At 39.3% G+C, this 19,866-nt stretch overlaps 1 pseudogene; it reads right to left on the bottom strand.

Moving 5' to 3' along the window:
* Positions 1-944: 944 nt before the first annotated feature.
* On the bottom strand, positions 945-19,308 carry LOC120099315 (uncharacterized; annotated as a pseudogene).
* Between the last annotated feature and the right edge of the window lie 558 nt (positions 19,309-19,866).

The following is a 19,866-nucleotide window of genomic DNA, read 5'->3' as shown; positions in this document are numbered from 1 at the left end:
TCCCCTAAGGAAGAACCTTAATACAATATCTAAGAGTTTTACAGTTTGCCTTTCTGGAGGGATTCTGTAGAGGAACCAATGGCCTTTTACCAGGGTAACTCTACTGTGAGGGAAGGAAAGACTTCTTGGGTCTACTGGATGCTGATTTTCAATTGAGAATGATTCCAGGGAGACGGCAAGAAATACTGTGGCCTCTAGTTAAAGTATGTGCTTAATGAAAGAAGTAATTAATGGAATTTCAATGTAATATGACTCATAGTATGTCCAGGGGTTTCCTGAACTCATCCCATGGTTACTTCCTCAGTATTGAAATGTATAATTGGGATAGATAAACACAGATTTTTCATACTTGGGTTTGAGAGAGTTAAACTTTAGTTCCTGAAGTGTCCATTTCCTCACAATATAGACATCCTCTACTGTCTTAGTGACTGTGCTACTGTTCTGAAGAGAAACCATGACCATGGCATCTGTAACAAAGAAAAGCATCCACTGGGCCTTGCAGAAGCTCGGTCAGGTTCATAATCATGATGTCAAGGACTATGGTGCCATGAAGGCACACATGACAACTTCAGTTATTGTTAAACACGATTTGGGTACATTTTATACATCATAGACTATTTCCCACATAGAATTGGCTTAGTAGTTTTCTAAGAACACAAAGGAGGGTATACTTGCAAAATGGGGTTCATGAAGACTTTCCTTCAAGAACAACTCGTCGTGTTGTGTTGTGTTGTGCACACAGCTGTAGAACTAGTTATTTGGAGGGCTGAAATGTGAAGCTCAGTTGAGGCCTGGAGGTCGATCTGATATGGGAAACACCATTTGACTCTGTCTCCAAAACAAGAAAAGACAGAAATCCACAAAACATAAAGAATGCTCAATTTAACATCCATAACAATATTTTGTATCTTTTAAGAATGGTAAAAATATTCTGAAGCCGAAACTGAAATTTAAATAATCTTTATTTGTGATATAATATTTACAACCATAGAGAAACAGTTCACATTACAATAAGCATTGCTACAGAGGAATGGCTGCAAGTCACATGACATTTTAGATTTCATTTGAACAGTTCAGTTCATTAATACAGATTTGTAAATGCTCTTGAGAATTTGCAATCTTTTTGCTGTTGCTTTTTCATAAAAACAAGGTAGCAAATGTGCTCAATTGTGAGATCCAGGCAATATCAATTTTGTCAAATTAAAAATTAAAAACCATGGGTACTTTGCAGGCTGAGGTTACGCCCAGAAATGGGAGACCAGCCTGGGTCACATGGCGAGCTCATGTCTCAAAAATAAAGCCAAGCAAAGCAAGGCAAATGCCAACATAACCTTCTATAATTGTTCTTTGTCTCTTTCATCATTGATTAGGGGTTTTCTGATGCTTAAATAAATGAACAAACAAACTAATGTTCAATCATACATGAGAATTCACACTGTTGGAGAGAGAAATGTCACTAATTAAAAACCCAGGAGTTAAAATCTTGATACAGCAAAAGAGCTGCTTGTCATAGGCCTGCTTAGATTTCATTTAAACTTAAATTTGATGTAAGGAACTGTTTTTAGAGAACATTAGAATTCTATTGCAGCAAACAAGTTGAAGTGTTTGTTCTTCAAGGACTCCTCAGAATAGTATGGATAGAAGAGACTTTCGAATGTTTGCAATCTCGAGCTGCTGCTGTCTCATAGGAGAAAAGAAACATGGTGAATTGTTACTGTTGTGCATATTTTACGAAATAAAACACTTTAATGTTTCTGCTCAATTATGTTGTTTTAGTTCAAAATATAACTTACAGTTTTATCATTTTTTCTTTTGATACTCAGCAATTTCCCTTTTCAATTCAAGGCATGAAGCACTTTTATCCTGCACGTTCTTCAAAATCTAAAACACGAAAGATTGGATCAGTTATAATTCCTCCTAGTTTCTAAATTGCAAAATTCATTTTCATAAGTGAGAATATATTAGTATTCAAATAATTCTCATTATGTATTCCAATTTTCAAAAACATTATAAATAATACAAGGATTAAAAATAATAAATTGAAATACAGCAGACACCTGTACAATGTGGTTAAAGGGACAAAATTAGCATATTTACCCAAAACAAAGGATCAATGAAATGTTGAAATCTAAATGGAACAAGAATGTGCAGAGTTTCCCATGATTTCTTGGTACTCTGGAAGGTCAGGATACAGATCTAGAGATAAGCCTGAGGAATCCAGTGAAACTCTGGCTCAAAGAAGAGCCAAATTAAATATGTGAATAAAAACTACCATACCCCATCAGCAAGATAACTTAAAAAATTTCTAGAAAGTTTTAATCATCTTGGCAGAATGGTTATGTAACATGAATTTAATAAAGGAAAAATAATCTGTACTGTAAGATCTGTTTAACTTACATAAATTAAAATTACATTGCTAAACTATATGTAGTGGTGCATAATTTAATTCATAGCACTTGGAAGGCCAAGGCACACGAATCTCTTGAGTTCAAGGATGGATTGTGAGCTCAAGGCCTTCTAAGTTTATACAGTGAGGCCTGTCTCAAAAAAATCTCACATTTTAGCAATTCCTGAGATTTTACATTTAAAAAACTCACACATATGCAGTATTTTTAAAAGGCAGGGTTATACTATAGTAGCTTATTTAAGGTTCTATAATACTAGCATTATATACCTGTACCACCCCATATGGTTAGAAGAAATAAATTTTAGACCATTAACATGCATTAATAAAAAACAGACCCACTTCCTACTATCCCAAATAGTACTACACTTAGTGCTGTGAAGAAACATCTTCTTTCTCATCATCATCACTATCATCATCACCATAAACGACAACATCACCATCACCACCATCATCATCACCATCAACAACATCATCATCATCACCACCATGATCATCACAAACAACATGATCATCATAACCATCATCATCATCAACAAGAACAACATCATCATCACCATCATCATCAACAACAACATTAACTCCATCAACATAATCAACAACAGCAAAATCATCATCACTATCATCATTATCAACATCAACAACATCATTATCACCACCATCACCATCAACAATAACATCATCACCATCAACACCATCATCATCAACAACAACAACATCATCATCAACAACAACAACAAAAACATCATCAACAACAAAAAACGTCATCATCACCATGACCACCAACATCAATAATATCATCACCATCATCATCATCACTCCCACTACCAACAACATCACCATCACCATCATCATCATCAACAACAACAACAATGACATCATCACCATCACCATCATCGAAGACATATGCTTCTTTCCTCTCCAGTACGGAAAATCACAAACAACAATGTTAATAAACTAAAATGTAGACAGAAATGCTTCTCTCTGTAATACAAAGCACACATTGGTAAATGACTTGGGTGTAGTTTGCATATCAATAAGAAATCAATAGATGAGTGGAGATAATGGGTACATGTAGTAAATGAAACTTTAAGAAAGACTCAGTCACAGGGAATCTCTAAAGTCTAAGGATACAAAATGAGAAATTACTGATGAATTTGCTGGAAACAGAGATGTTAGAGAAAGACAGCATGGCAGACATAGGAAGGTTGGACTGACAGCACGAGATCAGTTAACACGTGTTCACAGTTCAAAGATGATGATGGTTAACAGGAGAAAAATGGACTCAGGTTAAGAGCCTTAGTGAGATAAATTTAGTGCTATACTGAGCCACTGCATGAAGAAACAAATGTGCTGTAGATTGATTTGAGAACCTAAAAGACAAGGAAGAATTAAACATCACACCAATGTTCTTAATGGGAAATGGAACATTTCATAAGAATGTTTAGAAGAAAGGTTGACTGGTGTTTTATCAAACTCTGATACCAATTAAAATCCTGATCCCAGGGAACATTAGAGCAGCCTGACAAGGCCTCTGCCTGCAAACACTGACAAATAACTTTTGTTTTCAGAAAAGGTATTTTAAATTGAAAACCCTTTAAATTCCTTATTAAACTATTTAATATGTAGACCCACATTTATGCTTGACTCTCCCTCTAAAAACATCCTCAACTGTCCAGTCTTTCGTGGCTTGACTTAAGTGTTGATCAGCTATCAATAAGATGCAGGAAAAGTACATTTCTAGGTAATTTCCTAGTTTCCTACCTTGAATAATCATCGTAAAACAGAACCCTAAAGCTACATGCAATATTTTCCTCAAACAATTCAAACAGACAAGCAGTTAAGATTTTAGATTAATACAGTTTCACCAGCTTGCAAAAAACATTGCAGGCTTCTTTTCTGAGGTGTTATGCTCCCTCGTGGGTAAGTACCTGTGTGTACTGTATAACCATCTGCATGATTAGTGTCATTCTCTGGTTCTGTTTAATTTTCTGCTGTATTAGTACCATTTGTTGTTGTTTGAAGATACTCTGCAGATATAAAAGAAAGCTCAAGTAACAAGAGTTTGGTAAAGGATTTTAGCTGTTCTTTAAGGATTCATAAATTATATACAGGGAAACAGTAATTCTCTAAGCTAGGCTCGATCCTTAAAGAAAAATAATAATTCTATAGCAAAGTCAAAAGGAAGCATTTTAAAAGGAATACTTTTAACATTTTACTTTGACAGATATTTAAGTTTAAATAATTTAAAAATCGTTAATATGCAGTATAATGATCCACTAGTCACTAAATAGGAATTAGTAAACATTTAAGACAGAGTCAGCCTATGTTGCACATGCTGGCTGGAACTTGTCCCTATTCTTCCTCGGCCCCCCAAACATCAGACATTAACAGCATGCACATCCCAGTAAAAACAAGTGGAAAAGATCTATATTCAAGTAATAGCTTATTCTTTGATACCTCAATGTCTACATAAAATTGGTTTTTATACTCACTTGGACGTGGCTAAGTACCTTGGCTGGAAAACTGAAATCCAGCTAGTGTACCTAGGTAACATTTTCACCTGCTGATGGTCGTATTTCACTAAGTATACAGAAACAATACAAAGGAAACATAGAGTCTCTCCTTACCACCCTTTATCTGACTCTGCTCTCATTTCTCAGGGTCCAGCATACCTGCTCTTTACCAAGTTCTTGTCACATGCCCATCGATGTCCCAACAATTCAGCTTTTATATCCTCTACTCTCTATTTTTGATTTGACTCTCCAGCCAGGCTAGTTGACACCAGGCTGCCATAACAGCTTCTGGCACGGTGAGGCATGAGGATCACAGGGACAAGGCAATGCCTGAGGTATAGGTCAGCCTGGCAAAGTTAATGAACCCTGTCTCAAAAGCAAGAACTGTCTGAGGCTATAGCGTAGGGTTAAGAGATATTTCCTAGCTTGGATGAAACCCTGGGCTCTCATTTCGGGCCTCCAGAACAAAACGGGTGTGGTTCTGAGGGGTAAGAACAAAGTCAACAACTGAAGTATAGCTTGGTTTACTTCCACAGACCTATTATAACGTGAGCATCCTGATTCTACTGGAGTTTTTGTTATAAGAGATTATTTAGAAAGCTAAGTGTGATACCAACAACTAGGTTTTCTTGCTGTTTTTCAAATCTCTGCTTATCCAAATCCCATTGTTTAAACAGATCCATAAATTGCTGGTAATACATATTGTTAAGCTTTAGCCTGTAAAAAAGATAAGAATACATGCTTATATCTTATATCACTATGAAATATCAAAACAAAATTGAACTGCCATATTTATACTCTGAAAAAGAAGTTAGTCATAACACTTCAAATATTCTGATGGGACCCCAAGAAATAAAATTGGGATTTTTTTTCTATTTTTTTGGAGCTGGGGACCGAACCCTGGGCCTTGCGCTTGCTAGGCAAGTGCTCTACCACTGAGCTAAATCTGCAACCCCAAAATTGGGATTTTTAAAGGTATTATTATACTTTTTCCAAGGCTGAGGACCCAATCTTTCACTTTGTACTTGATAGGCAACCACTCTACTACTGAGCTAAATCTCAGATACATGCCCACACACACAGGCACACACACACACATACACACACAAACACATGCACACATGCAAACACACATACACACACATAAACCTACACACACACATACACACGCACACACACACACTCGCACACATATGGACACATGCACAAACGCACACACACACATACACTCAAACACACACACGCGTGCGCGCGCGCACACACACACACGCACGCACACAGGCCCCCCACGCACACACACGTGCACACACGTGCACACACACACGTACACACACACACATTTTTTTTATGAAAGTCAATTTCATTTCCACCAATTTTTTATTTTTTCTGCTGGGTCTAATAAGGAAGTAAGTTGTTTTTTCTGAGTCAGAATATTTCACTAAGCCCTCTGGCACAGCTAACTTTTAATACAAAGTCTAGTTGAGTTAGCTCAATTTTACAAATGACTTAAGATATGCAATTAACTCTCCTCTACATTGTCCATACAGTTAACTAAAAGACATTTAATAGTGTACATGGCACCTACCACTTCCTCAATTAATATATTTCCAGAGTAAACATGAATTACTTTAAAAATAATAAGGAAGAAAATATAATCTTCACTGACTTCCAAGAAACACATGTCAGTTCTATGACAGCCTGGATTTATAACACTACTTGCTTACAGAATCAAGGGAAACATTTTCACTGGAGATTCCAATACACAGGTAATAATATTTCCAAAGTCATTTGCACCAATATACACTGAGAAATGATATAAACATGGCCCTAAAATTACCACCAAATTTAAAATTGCTTTTGTTTGGTTTTCCAAACTTGTTTCATTTTATAGCTACTCTCCTTGGAAATCATTTGAGAGTACATTTGGACTCTTCTTCTTTTCTCAAGAAGAGAATTGTTCACATTCTCTGTATTGAAAATAAAGGGTAATATTAAAAGTATTCTATTATTCCTAAACTTTCAAGCATAGACCAATATGGTTTATTAAAAATATTGATGATACTCAAATACTAAATTGAGATATAGCATCAACATGCTACACAAAAAGTATCATATGTTTGATAGGTGGTGGTGGTGCACACCTTTATTTTATCCCAGCACTTGGAAAGCAGAAGTTAGTGGATCTCTGGGAGTTTCAGTCCATCCTAGTCTACAGAGTGAGTTCCAGCGCAGCCAGGGCTGAACAGAGAAACCCTGTCTTGAAAACCCAAACAACACACAAAGTTTCATATTTTAGAGTACTTAGAACTTTGCATTTGCAGACTACGGATGCCCAACCAGTGAGGTCAATGCAAATAAAATACACAAATCTCGGAAATCTGAAATATTTTTGACCTATGTATTTTGCAGAAGAAATATCCATCTTCATCTCAGATCTGATTTTCCTAGTTGAAGATATTTCTAAAATCGAGACATTATACTAAACAACCCAGGAAATAAAACAAGAGGGTTGAGGTTATACGTTAAGTTATTCCCAAACACTTTGCTAAAAGGGAAATACTGCTATTCAAAAAATATTGTCCAGGTGAAATGATATAGTACACTTCTGTACTGTGGTTGGCAGTCAAGCTTTAACTAGAGAAATGATCTTCAAAGACCAGTCTTAGAACTTGAGCTATAAAATACATGGAAATTCTTTTAAAAACAATCCCAGTCATCTTTAAATCTAACAGTAAGATAAGTGTATAAAGTAGGCTCAATCATCAAATATATATGTATATATATATATATATATATATATATATATATATATATATGAAAATAGGGGCTTTGGTCTGGGAGATGCCTTAGTTGTTAAATTGCTTGTTGTGCAAAGCAGGAGAACCTGGGTTTGAATTTGTACCACACACATAAAAGCCAGGTGTGATGCTTCGTGTCCTGAAACACAGCACTTACGGGTAGAGATAGGCAGATCCCTGGGACTCTTGGCCATTCCGTCTCACTGAAATGATAGCTCAAGATACAGAAAAATACTGTCTCAAAAATAATAATTTGTAGGCTCTAGAGAGTTCGCTCAGTTTTTAAGAACATTGGCAGCTTGTGCAGGGAACCTGGGTTCAGTTTCCAGCAACCACATGGTGCCTCATAACCACAGCAAAAGGTGATATAATGCCATCTTCAGGCCTTTGAGGGTACCAGGTAAGCACATGTACCACATATACATGCAAACCATACATGCCACCCCCCACATACAACTGACAAATACATTCTAATTTCAAACTCTGACTGACATGTGCTCCAACATAATTGCCCATACATGTGCACACCTGCAAAACACACACACACACACACACACACACACACACACACACACACACACACACGAAAAAGTAGACCATGTAAGCAGCATGGATATAATTAAGAAAGAGTTGAAAGTAATTTCATTGAATTTTTCATAGGGAACATGGTATAATAGAGCAGTGCATGAAAATACAATATATTAAATAATTTTTATTAAACATGCATTCTACCATAAATAGGGACCATTCAGTAACTAGAACAAATCTGGACTATTAAATACAATTTTATACTTTCAGAATCCATAACCACAAATTCATGAAAGAGTGTAGAAAACAAATTCTTTGTCATCACAAATAGAAAAAAATGTCTCTGGGAAAAGTTCATGATATCAATAATTCCTACAAAAGAATTCCAAACTGGTTGTGGTGGCTCCTGCCTGTAATTCTAGCAACCAGGATGCTGACAGAGGAGATCTGTAGACTAGGCCTAGACTTGGCATCATAACAACTTCCAGAGCAGTTTGAACTCACAATTGACAGTAAGACCCCGCCTCAAAGCCAAGCAAGCAATATACAAAATAACAAAGACAAAACAAAAGAAACGATTAGAATGAGTTCACTCAATTGATAAACATAGTATTTAAACTTCTGTCCACAGAGATAAGAAGAGAAGGTCAGAGCTCAAGAAATAGAAGGTCATGGATGATCTAGAATTATAGATGGTTGTGAGTCACCATGGGAATGCTGGGAACCAAGCAGAAAAAGATTCCTCAAGAGCCTCACATAATAAATGTTGGGAATGAAAGCTGAGGCACAGAAAGGCACAGAGACACATCTGTGTACTATCCCTTAGTTTGTGAATAGAACGAAATGCAACACTGTCCCATTTGTTTTGTTTCTAAAGTTGTAGTTGTCTCCAGGGTCCAAAAACAATCTTTTCACTTTTATTTAAAGGATGGAAACGTTCACCTGTGAAAAATTGTTTTAGAATCACAAAATTTCTGTAAAATTCTGTCCTAAGAAGGGACTAATTGTAAGTTAACATAGAATAAAGATTGACATTACTTTTACAAAAATTGATATATGGTTTTAAACACGTTTCTAAAGATATAAATATCTCCAAAAATCATACCTCCAAATCTATGCAACATGCTGTGTATTTCATCCCTGTGAAGAAGGACAACAAAAAATTAAAGCTGGAAATACAGATAACCGGTAGTGCATTTGACCAGCACACACAGAACTTTAAAAAGAAAGTCCTTGTAATTGTTTATAATAAAGGTATAATGTTTAGTTTGCAATAAAGGTCACAGTTATATAAATCACATGTTGGACAAGCAAGGTGAACTTGTATTATTTACATTTAACAATTCACACATGTATACCCCACACTGCTTTCTTCATAAACTCAAATCTCACTGAGACCTTTTCTTCTGCCCAGCTGGTCCCCCTCTCATTTTTATGGTTCTCCCCTGTCCTTTGGGTGTGTACATGTGACGATCTCATGCAAGTGATCATATTGTCCCAGTCTCATTGTGTCTGTGATCCCAAGGTCTCAAGGAAAACACGCTGGGCTTGAACTGGATACATAGCTGAGGATGACTTTGAATTCCTGATCTTCCTGCATCTACCTCTCCAGTACAAGGATCAGACACTACATTTGATGTACTATATTGAACTCCCAAAAATTATAGGAAAATATTACCCCATATCTTCGTCTGCTTCTATAGGAGTTGACTTATTCTCATCCTTGTCACATGCTGCTCTCTTTTCTGTATTAACAAGGAGAAATGGAAACATAGTTGAAATTATGTTATATTAGTAATAGTTAATAAAATTCCTATAGATTTGCATTTCCCTGGAAGAATAGCCCAGGTCAGTTTCTAGAGCAGAATAATGAGAGGACACAGAGAGTGTGTCCAAATTAACAAAATCAGAAATGAAAAGGGAGACATAACTACAGAATCAGAGGAAATTCAAAAAATCATCAGATCCTACTGCAAAAGCCTATATTCAACAAAACTTGAAAATCTGCAGGAAATGAACAATTTCCTAGACAGATACCAGGTACCGAAGTTAAATGAGAAACAGATAAACCAGTTAAACAACCCCATAACTCCTAAGGAAATAGAATCAGTCATTAGAGGTCTCCCAACCAAAAAGAGCCCAGGTCCAGACGGGTTTAGTGCAGAATTCTATCAAACCTTCATAGAAGACCTCATACCAATATTATCCAAACTATTCCACAAAATTGAAACAGATGGATCACTACCGAATACCTTCTATGAAGCCACAATTACTCTTATACCTAAACCACACAAAGACACAACAAAGAAAGAGAACTTCAGACCAATTTCCCTTATGAATATCGACGCAAAAATACTCAATAAAATTCTGGCAGACCGAATCCAAGAGCACATTAAAACAATCATCCACCATGATCAAGTAGGCTTCATCCCAGGCATGCAGGGATGGTTTAATATACAGAAAACCATCAACGTGATCCATTATATAAACAAACTGAAAGAACAAAACCACTTGATCATTTCATTAGTTGCTGAGAAAGCACTTGACAAAATTCAACACCCCTTCATGATAAAAGTCCTGGAAAGAATAGGAATTCAAGGCCCATACCTAAACATAGTAAAAGCCATATACAGCAAACCAGTTGCTAACCTTAAACTAAATGGAGAGAAACTTGAAGCAATCCCACTAAAATCAGGGACTAGACAAGGCTGCCCACTCTCTCCCTACTTATTCAATATAGTTCTTGAAGTTCTAGCCAGAGCAATCAGACAAAAAAAAAGGAGATCAAGGGGATACAGATTGGAAAAGAAGAAGTCAAAATATCACTATTTGCAGATGATATGATAGTATATTCAAGTGATCCCAAAAGTTCCACCAGAGAACTACTAAAGCTGATAAACAACTTCAGCAAAGTGGCTGGTATAAAATTAACTCAAATAAATCAGTAGGCTTCCTCTACACAAAAGAGAAATAAGCTGAGAAAGAAATGAGGGAAACGACACCCTTCATAATAGTCCCAAATAATATAAAGTATCTTGGTGTGACTTTAATCAAGCAAGTAAAAGATCTGTACAATAAGAACTTCAAGCCTCTGAAGAAAGAAATTGAAAAAGACCTCAGAAGATGGAAAGGTCTCCCATGCTCATGGATTGGCAGGATTAATATAATAAAAATGGCCATTTTACCAAAAGCAATCTACAGATTCAATGCAATCCCCATCAAAATACCAATCCAATTCTTCAAAGAGGTAGACAGAACAATTTGCAAATTCATCTGGAATAACAAAAAACCTGGGATAGCTAAAACTATCCTCAACAATAAAAGGACTTCAAGGGGAATCACTATCGCTAAACTCAAGCAGTATTACAGAGCAATAGTGATAAAAAACTGCATGGTATTGGTACAGAGATAGACAGATAGATCAATGGAACAGAATTGAAGACCCAGAAATGAACCCACACACCTATGGGCACTTGATTTTTTACAAAGGAGCCAAAACCATCCAATGGAAAAAAGATAGCATTTTCAGCAAATGGTGCTGGTTCAACTGGAGGTCAACATGTAGAAGAATACAGATCGATCCATGCTTATCACCCTGTACAAAGCTTAAGTCCAAGTGGATCAAGGACCTCCACATCAAACCAGATACACTCAAACTAATAGAAGAAAAATTAAGGAAGCATCTCAAACACATGGGCATTGGAGAAAATTTCCTGAACAAAACACCAATGGCTTATGCTCTAAGACCAACAATCGACAAATGGGATCTCATAAAACTGCAAAGCTTCTGTAAGGAAAAGGACACTGATGTTAGGACAAAATGGCAACCAACAGATTGGGAAAAGATCTTTACCAATCCTACAACAGATAGAGGGATTATATCCAAAATATACAAAGAACTCAAGAAGTTGGACCACAGGGAGACAAATAACCCTATTAAAAATGGGGTTCAGAGCTAAACAAAGAATTCACAGCTGAGGAATGCCGAATGGCTGAGAAACACCTAAAGAAATTTTCAAAATCTTTAGTCATAAGTGAAATGCAAACCAAAACAACCCTGAGATTTCACCTCACACAAGTGAGAATGGCTAAGATAAAAAACTCAGGTGACAGCAAATGCTGGCGAGGATGTGGAAAAAGAGGAACACTCTTCCATTGTTGGTGGGAGTGCAAACTGGTACAACCATTCTGGAAATCAGTCTGGAGGTTCCCCAGAAAATTGGAAATTGAACTACCTGAGGACACAACTATACCTCTCTTGGGCATATACCCAAAAGATGCCCCAACATATAACAAAGACACCTGCTCCACTATGTTTATAGCAGCCTTATTTTTAATAGCCAGAAGCTGGAAAGGACCCAGATGCCCTTCAACAGAGGAATGGATACAGAAAATATGGTACATCTACACAATGGAATATTACTCAGCTATCAAAACAATGACTTTATGAAATTCCTAGGCAAATGGTTGGAACTGGAAAATATCGTCCTGAGTGAGGTAACGCAATCACAGAAAAGCACACATGGTATGCACTCATTGATAAGTGGCTATTAGCCCAAATGCTTGAATTACCCTAGATGCACAGAACACATGAAACTCAAGACAGATGATCAAACTGCGAATGCTTCACTCCTTCTTTAAAAGGGGAACAAGAATACTCTTGGCAGGGAATAGGGAGACAAAGATTGTAGTGAGCCATATTGGATTTGGGCCTGGCCGTTTTGTGACTATAGCTCAAAGTGGCCATGTGACTCTTGGCCACATATAGTCCTCTAAGAGCCTCTCCCATGAATTTATGGCAAAGGAAGATAACATTCACAGGATGCTTCAGCCTAAGCAAACATCAGTTATCTCCTCAGTCTACACCCGGTGTCTCCACTGCCTGACCTACCTCATCATCTACCGCCTGACCTCTTTGCCTCCAGCTATCACTGCCTATACCCTCATCTCCCCCTCCTTCATGTTTCACAAAGGTCACTCCCCCTACCTGAAAGACTTAAAAGCTGTAATGTTCATCCCAATAAACGAGACCTTGACAATAGAATCTTGTTTGGTCTCCTTCTTCTCTTCACCCTCATTTGGCCCACAGGTAGAAAGCCTGTTCGGGACTGAATAACTAGGTCTCCGCTGGCGGGGACAAAAGATTAAAACAGAGGCAGAAGGAACACCCATTCAGAGCCTGCCCCACATGTGGCCCACACATATACAGCCACCCCATTAGACAAGAGGGATGAAGCAAAGAAGTGAAGACCGACAGGAGCCGGATTTAGATCTCTCCTGAGAGACACAGCCAGAATACAGCAAATAGAGAGGCGAATGCCAGTAGCAAACCACTGAACTGAGAACGGGACCCCCGTTGAAGGAATCAGAGAAAGAACTGGAAGAGCTTGAAGGGGCTTGAGACCCCATATGAACAATAATGCCAACCAACCAGAGCTTCCAGGGACTATGCTACTACCCAAAGACTGTACATGGACTGACCCTGGGCTCCAACCTCATAGGTAGCAATGAATAGCCTAGTTAAGAGCACCAGTGGAAGGGAAGCCCTTGGTCCTGCCAAGACTGAACCCCCAGTGAATGTGATTGTTGAGGGGAGGGCAGTAATGGGGGGAGGATGGGGAGGGGGAACACCAATATAGAAGGGGAAGGGGAGGCTTTAGGGGGATGTTGGGCTGGAAACCGGGAAAGGGAATAACAATCAAAATGTAAATAAGAAATACTCAAGTTAATGAAGAAAAAAAAAGACCTATCACATTAGTCTTGAACAAGAGAAACAGAAGAACTGAAGAGAAGTCAGGGATACACCCATTCACACATTCAGGAATCCCATAAAAACACTAAACCGGAAGTCATAATATATACTAGTATTTGATTGCTAAAAAAATAAAATTGAAAAGAAATTTTAAAAAAGAATTATTTATTTTTAAAGGGATTGCTTGTCGCCTCCTCTGCCTCTTCAGTTATTTTCTTAAAAATAGATTTACTTCTTATATATATGTACACCGTAGCTGTCTTCAGACCCACCACAAGAGGCCATCAGATCCCATTACAAATGGATGTGATCCACCATATGTCTGCTGGAAATTGAACTCAGGACCTCTGGAAGAGCAGTCAGTGCTCTTAACCACTGAGCCACCTCTCCAGCCCCTTAAGATTTATTTTTTAAGAATTTCTCTTTACCACAGATTTTTTTACACACATTCAGTGATGGTGATGTATATATGCAATTCCCCTTACCATCTTCTCCATGTATCCCACTTAACATGGTCCCTCTCCCTCCCAACATTGATTTTAAACTTCTTTAATGTAAATCTTTAAAAAAAATACTTCTTTTGAACCAAAGTAAATAATCTGTCATTTCTCAATTTAAAACATGCAAAATCAGGCCAGCCTATACTATGTGAGTCCTCCCATACCGCACCTAAACTCCAACCCCCCCCCCAAAAAAAAAGATGAGCAAAAAAAAAAAATCAGCAATTCTGTAGGTCCGTATCTCAGAATTAACTGAAAATCACAGTGCTATCCAGAAAGATATCAAACACTGTAATTGGACATTCATGTCAAAAAGACCCAATGCTCTGTCTACAACAAACACCCACCACCACCCACACTGAACGGCCTCATATTTCAGAACCTTGGGGTATGGGAAATGAGGATTTCAAACGTCTTAAGATCATAAGTTCAAGGCCAGCCCAATCCAGGCCAGCCTGAGCAACAAAGGTAGATCCCATCCTACAAAACTAAAACTGACAGAAGAAGCAGTACGTGGTTCTGCAAATCATTAATCCCAATATGTGGGCAACTGAGACCAGAGGATCGGTGTTTGGAATCCATCCCAGATTATTTTTTAATCTCCTGCAATGTCTCCTCTTTATTTTTTTTTATTCACTCTTGCTTTGCCACTCCCCTGTCTCCAACGTCCATACAGTCCATACGAAAGGAATACACCAGAGAAGATAAGGAGAAGGGAGGAATCCCCAGGTTGTTTCTAACGGATTCTAACAGACACCACACAGGACAAGCACTAAGGACACAATGGCTCCTCACTCAGGGATCCCTGATCCCCCAACTCCAAGTCCAGCCGCCGGCTCTCTGATCCCCTCCCCATACCCCAAGATTGTGTTCTCCAAGGGTTCCCAAATCCTCTAAGGCCCTGGCCTGTTCAATCCTCTGCCACTGTATGGTCCTCCACCTCCATTTTACCCTCAGCGGCCATAGGAATGGCCAATTCTGAGAATTTTCCTCACATAGTGGCCGTCTACCCTTGAGATGCCCCCCCCTCCCACATCACGCCTAGATCAACTGTCCAACACCCCTGAACAGAGCTGGTCCTCACTTACCGGCCAACTGAGGGGTGAACACCGTCACAGCTGCACCCTCCCGCACTCAGCTCCTCAACTGAAAAAACAAACAAACAAAAAAAAAAAAAACAAAAAAACACTCCCAGGAAGCACAGGCCTGAGGTCTCTGAGGATCACTTGTGATTGGAGTAGGAGAAAAGCTGGTCTTACACAGCGACCGTGCTGATTGGCTGAATATATCCTGCGCATGCGTACATGAGCACCAGTCACCAGCTCACTGAAGGGTGTACATGGAATACCTGGCACCGGCTCATTGAAGGGCAAACCTGTTCAGAGTCTTGAGGGAATTTTCAGGCAGTGGGAGTGAGCTACCGACTTTAGGACTAATGTTTTCTATTTTCTCGGTTTATAATCCTTTACAGACGTGAAAAACTTGAATCAAATCTGTAACATATGAAACACTACGAACACCACTACTTTATTTCAACTGAAGAAACTCTTGAATGCATTTTCACTTTTATTTATGTATAAATTTAAAGGGGTGGACATCTTCTTCACGTACATGTACACAACACAGGAGTCTGTGCTGCCCTCTGCGATCAGAAGTGAGCATCCAGACCCCCTACAACCTATGGTACTGTCCTGTCTACACCTTCCTAGTACTGAGGATGATGACTATAGTATACTAGGTCCTGCACCCCCTCTGTCTCATTTTTGCCTCTCTGGGGTCTACAGAGGCTGGAAGAGAGCACTGATTCTCTGAAACTGTAGTAATGCACAAATTGTGAGCCATGATATAGGTGTTTTGAGCCGGGTCCTCTGCCACAGCGAAAGGTGCTTTAACTGATCAGCCACTGTCCCCATCAGCCTTTTCTGTACTTAAATGCACCCTATTAAACTCTCAGGACTCCAGACACAGATATTTTGTGCCTAAATACATGTGCAGGCCAATACACACACATAAATCAAACAGCTTCTTTACTGTTTCTAGTGATGTAAGATTTAGAAGGCATGGACCAAACAGTAAAGTCAGGAGATTAATACAGGTCCCACTAGGAAGACCAAGGCCTTCAGGAGGTTCAGGTCTCACCCAGGCAAGTCTTTCGGTTTTCTCTTTGGCCCTCGTTTATTCTAACAATTAACTAGCAATCTACATTTTCTAACAGTTATATAACCGTTTTATTTTTATCTCTGGTTTGATTTGCATAGAAACTACATTCTTGTCCAAAGAAGACACTTTTAAATCTGCAGTTACCTCTATTTCCCTATGATAGGAGCAGACAGTAGAAGATCTATATATTGCAGTATGGTCCAGTCCTTGGGCTGTGTGGTTCCTTGTTATTCTGGTTTCTCCTCAGGTTTCCATACACAAGGAAACTGCTCTATGATCTCTTAAAGAGGGAGCAAGTAGGGGCTGGGGATTTAGCTCAGTGGTAGAGCGCTTACCTAGGAAGCGCAAGGCCCTGGGTTCGGTCCCCAGCTCCGAAAAAAAAGAACCAAAAAAAAAAAAAAAAGAGGGAGCAAGTATATTGGTACTTCAAACCATGATTTCAAAGTGAACACACCATTCATCCACCAGACAGATCCACAGGTGCCATTGGGATTCAAGATGATCACAGGTTTTCCCAGATTTCACAATAAGTCTCTTCCAAGTAGGGGGCAGGGACTACTGACACATATAAAATTAGGTGCCTGACTCCGTAGCCATCTGTAAAGCAGGTACATGGCTTGCAAAATCAATATTTCTAAATGGTATTGATGGATACAACAAAGGCCATAGTGTCTTTAATGAACTTCCCTGTGGGATAAGTTACCATGGTTATGACAGCTTCTGTGTTCAAGATGAGGTCCACTGTGTGGGCCTCAACACCTATTTTGACCACAGGCTCCTGAGGGCTGATCTGAATTGAGCCTCTTACTGTTCAGTCTGAGTCTATCCCTCACGTGTTTCTCTCAGAGACCTGTTGGATCTTTTGTTTCACTGTGGCTACTACTGCAGGGACCTTTTTTCCTTTTGCGTGTTTATCTTTGGACCCTGGTACCCTTTTCTTGAGGTATTCATTCTACTAGTGTCCTTCTTCCATGAGTAAGAATATTGGTACCTCTGTTAAAACTTCTGGTGATCTTCCTTTCTTTTGGGTTGCAGGGTGTCTGAATTTTCTGCAGTCCTCATTGTGACCATCCTCATTGTTTGCTTTCTTCTCTAAGTAATTTTCCTTTTCTTCATTTAAAGCCCCTTCCCAGTGAGCAATGACTTTGATGCTGATGTTGCTGAGCTGTTCAGTAGTCACTTCTGTGAACCCCTTTAGCCTTTGGAGCTTTCGTTAAACATCTGTTATCAATTGTGGGGCAAAATCCGTGTTGACTATTGACTAATGCATATGGGTCTCTGGGTCATTAGGTGGAGGGGACAGCATACCATGAATGGGACTGCCCACAGCAGGCCGGAATGGAGACATCTCAGTATCCAGTGGTAAAAAAGAGGAAAAGAAAAAAAAAGGATTGCATCTGGGACCTTTAGAAGCAGGAGACACATCCCTCCAGGGGACCAGCCATTAGAACTAAGGGAATGCCTGCCATAGGCCAAGACGGAGACATCTCAGTAACTCATGGCAGCTCTTTGTAAGAAACAATTGTTCCAGTTTCTCCTAATCTTAGCCCTAGTCAATGGTTGTGTAGATTTCATTTGAGTGTGTCTGCTTTTCGGTTTTCCTTGGTGTATATAACTATTCTACTCTATCTGATTTTCCTACTTCTTCTCCTTCTGCTCTGGTGAATTCTGTGAAAATAGATGTTCCTTGATGTAATGATGAGGTGTGTGCTGTGGAGAGAATGTGAGGACAGTATGTAAGGGGGATGTGTGTGAGAAGAAGTACGCAAACAATGAGTGTCTGAGTGTGAGAAAGTGAACGAATGAGAGAGTACATCCTTTAGCCCTATGTGGGAGCAACAGTGCATGCAGATTTGAGCAGAGAGAGAGAGAGAGAGAGAGAGAGAGAGAGAGAGAGAGAGAGAGAGAGGCTTTAAACCTGAAAGATTGTCTGTTACTTTTGAACAAGAAAGGTTGTCTGTACGTGCTGACTATATGCCTTCCAGATATCCCTGCTTCCAGTTGAGAACTCTAATCCTGTGTTGAGGCTGAACCCCAACAAAAAGGGGTGTCCTGTCTTTAACTGTCACCAAGCTGACCATGGAGTTTGTTCAGGGATTCGTGGGTGACTTTTGATTTTTTACCAGATTTGTGACTCTACAATCCTCATCCTGAACTCCTCCAGGATGACTTTTCTTATTCTTATAAAGGCCTGGAGACCCTCTGGTGTGTTGCGGCTACATTTGAAGGTATCAGCAAATCACTCCAGATCATTTCATTAGTGTGTGTGTGTGTGTGTGTGTGTGTGTGTGTGTGTGTGTGTGTGTGTGACTTTAAAGACCAACCAAGGAGTTGCTGCCTGGAAGATCATACACTCTTTATGGACCTTAAAAATGAGGGGGCTTGGGGGCAGCCAGGAGTTGTTGACAGTTGTCCCAAATAGGCTTGTGTCTATGCATCATGGTGATCAGAAGGTTGATCAGAACTTTTGGCTGCTCTGAGTATGGTTGTGAATGATGTCACTAGTGAGGGTTATCTGTGGAGGGTCGCCCTCACATTCTCCATTGTATGAGGGCGCCGATATCCGGCAGGATGCACCTAGTAAAAGGGCAATACGCAAGCGCCTGGTAAATTCCTCACTCTGGGGGACACGTATGCTGTGGTACGTCATCTGGCATGTTTGGCAGCGACCAGCCAGAGAGTGACACGTCCTAGGCGAGGATAGTTTCCTATATAAGGGATGGTTTTTCCCTCACTCGAGGTCTCCGTATTGTAAGCTTATGCTCTCACTCTCAAGATGCATTAAAAGCTTTTTCTGCAGAAGGGTCCTTTGTGTCGCACGCGTGTTTTTGCTGGCGAGACGTAGCATGGGGCAGTTATCAGTAGTGGTGAATGACTGAGAATCTCATCCTTCTGGAGACTGCCTGGCCTTGAAGTTTGACACAAAGGACACAATAGCACTGGATTGGTAGGTACTGGAACCCAACAAAGTACCTGGACCTTAAGTCACTCGAGGTGACAGATCTCCTCCAATTGTGGTAAAATGAAAAATGTGGTTTCTTATACCCCACAACAGTGCCAGAACATTTGGCCACGTGGCCTGTATTGGATAATTTCATCTCAGATAAAGAGTGTCTCAATTGCTAAGCTCCATCCAATATCACACTGCCGTAGGCTACTCTCTGAATCTGGCAAAAATCTCTGTACCCACCATCTACATCCCAAGACA

Source organism: Rattus norvegicus, chromosome X, assembly GCF_021556685.1.
Source record: "Rattus norvegicus strain SHRSP/BbbUtx chromosome X, alternate assembly SHRSP_T2T, whole genome shotgun sequence".
Lineage (NCBI taxonomy): Eukaryota > Metazoa > Chordata > Mammalia > Rodentia > Muridae > Rattus > Rattus norvegicus.
Note: the sequence above shows the minus strand (reverse complement) of the source record. Positions and strands in the feature narration are given on the sequence as shown.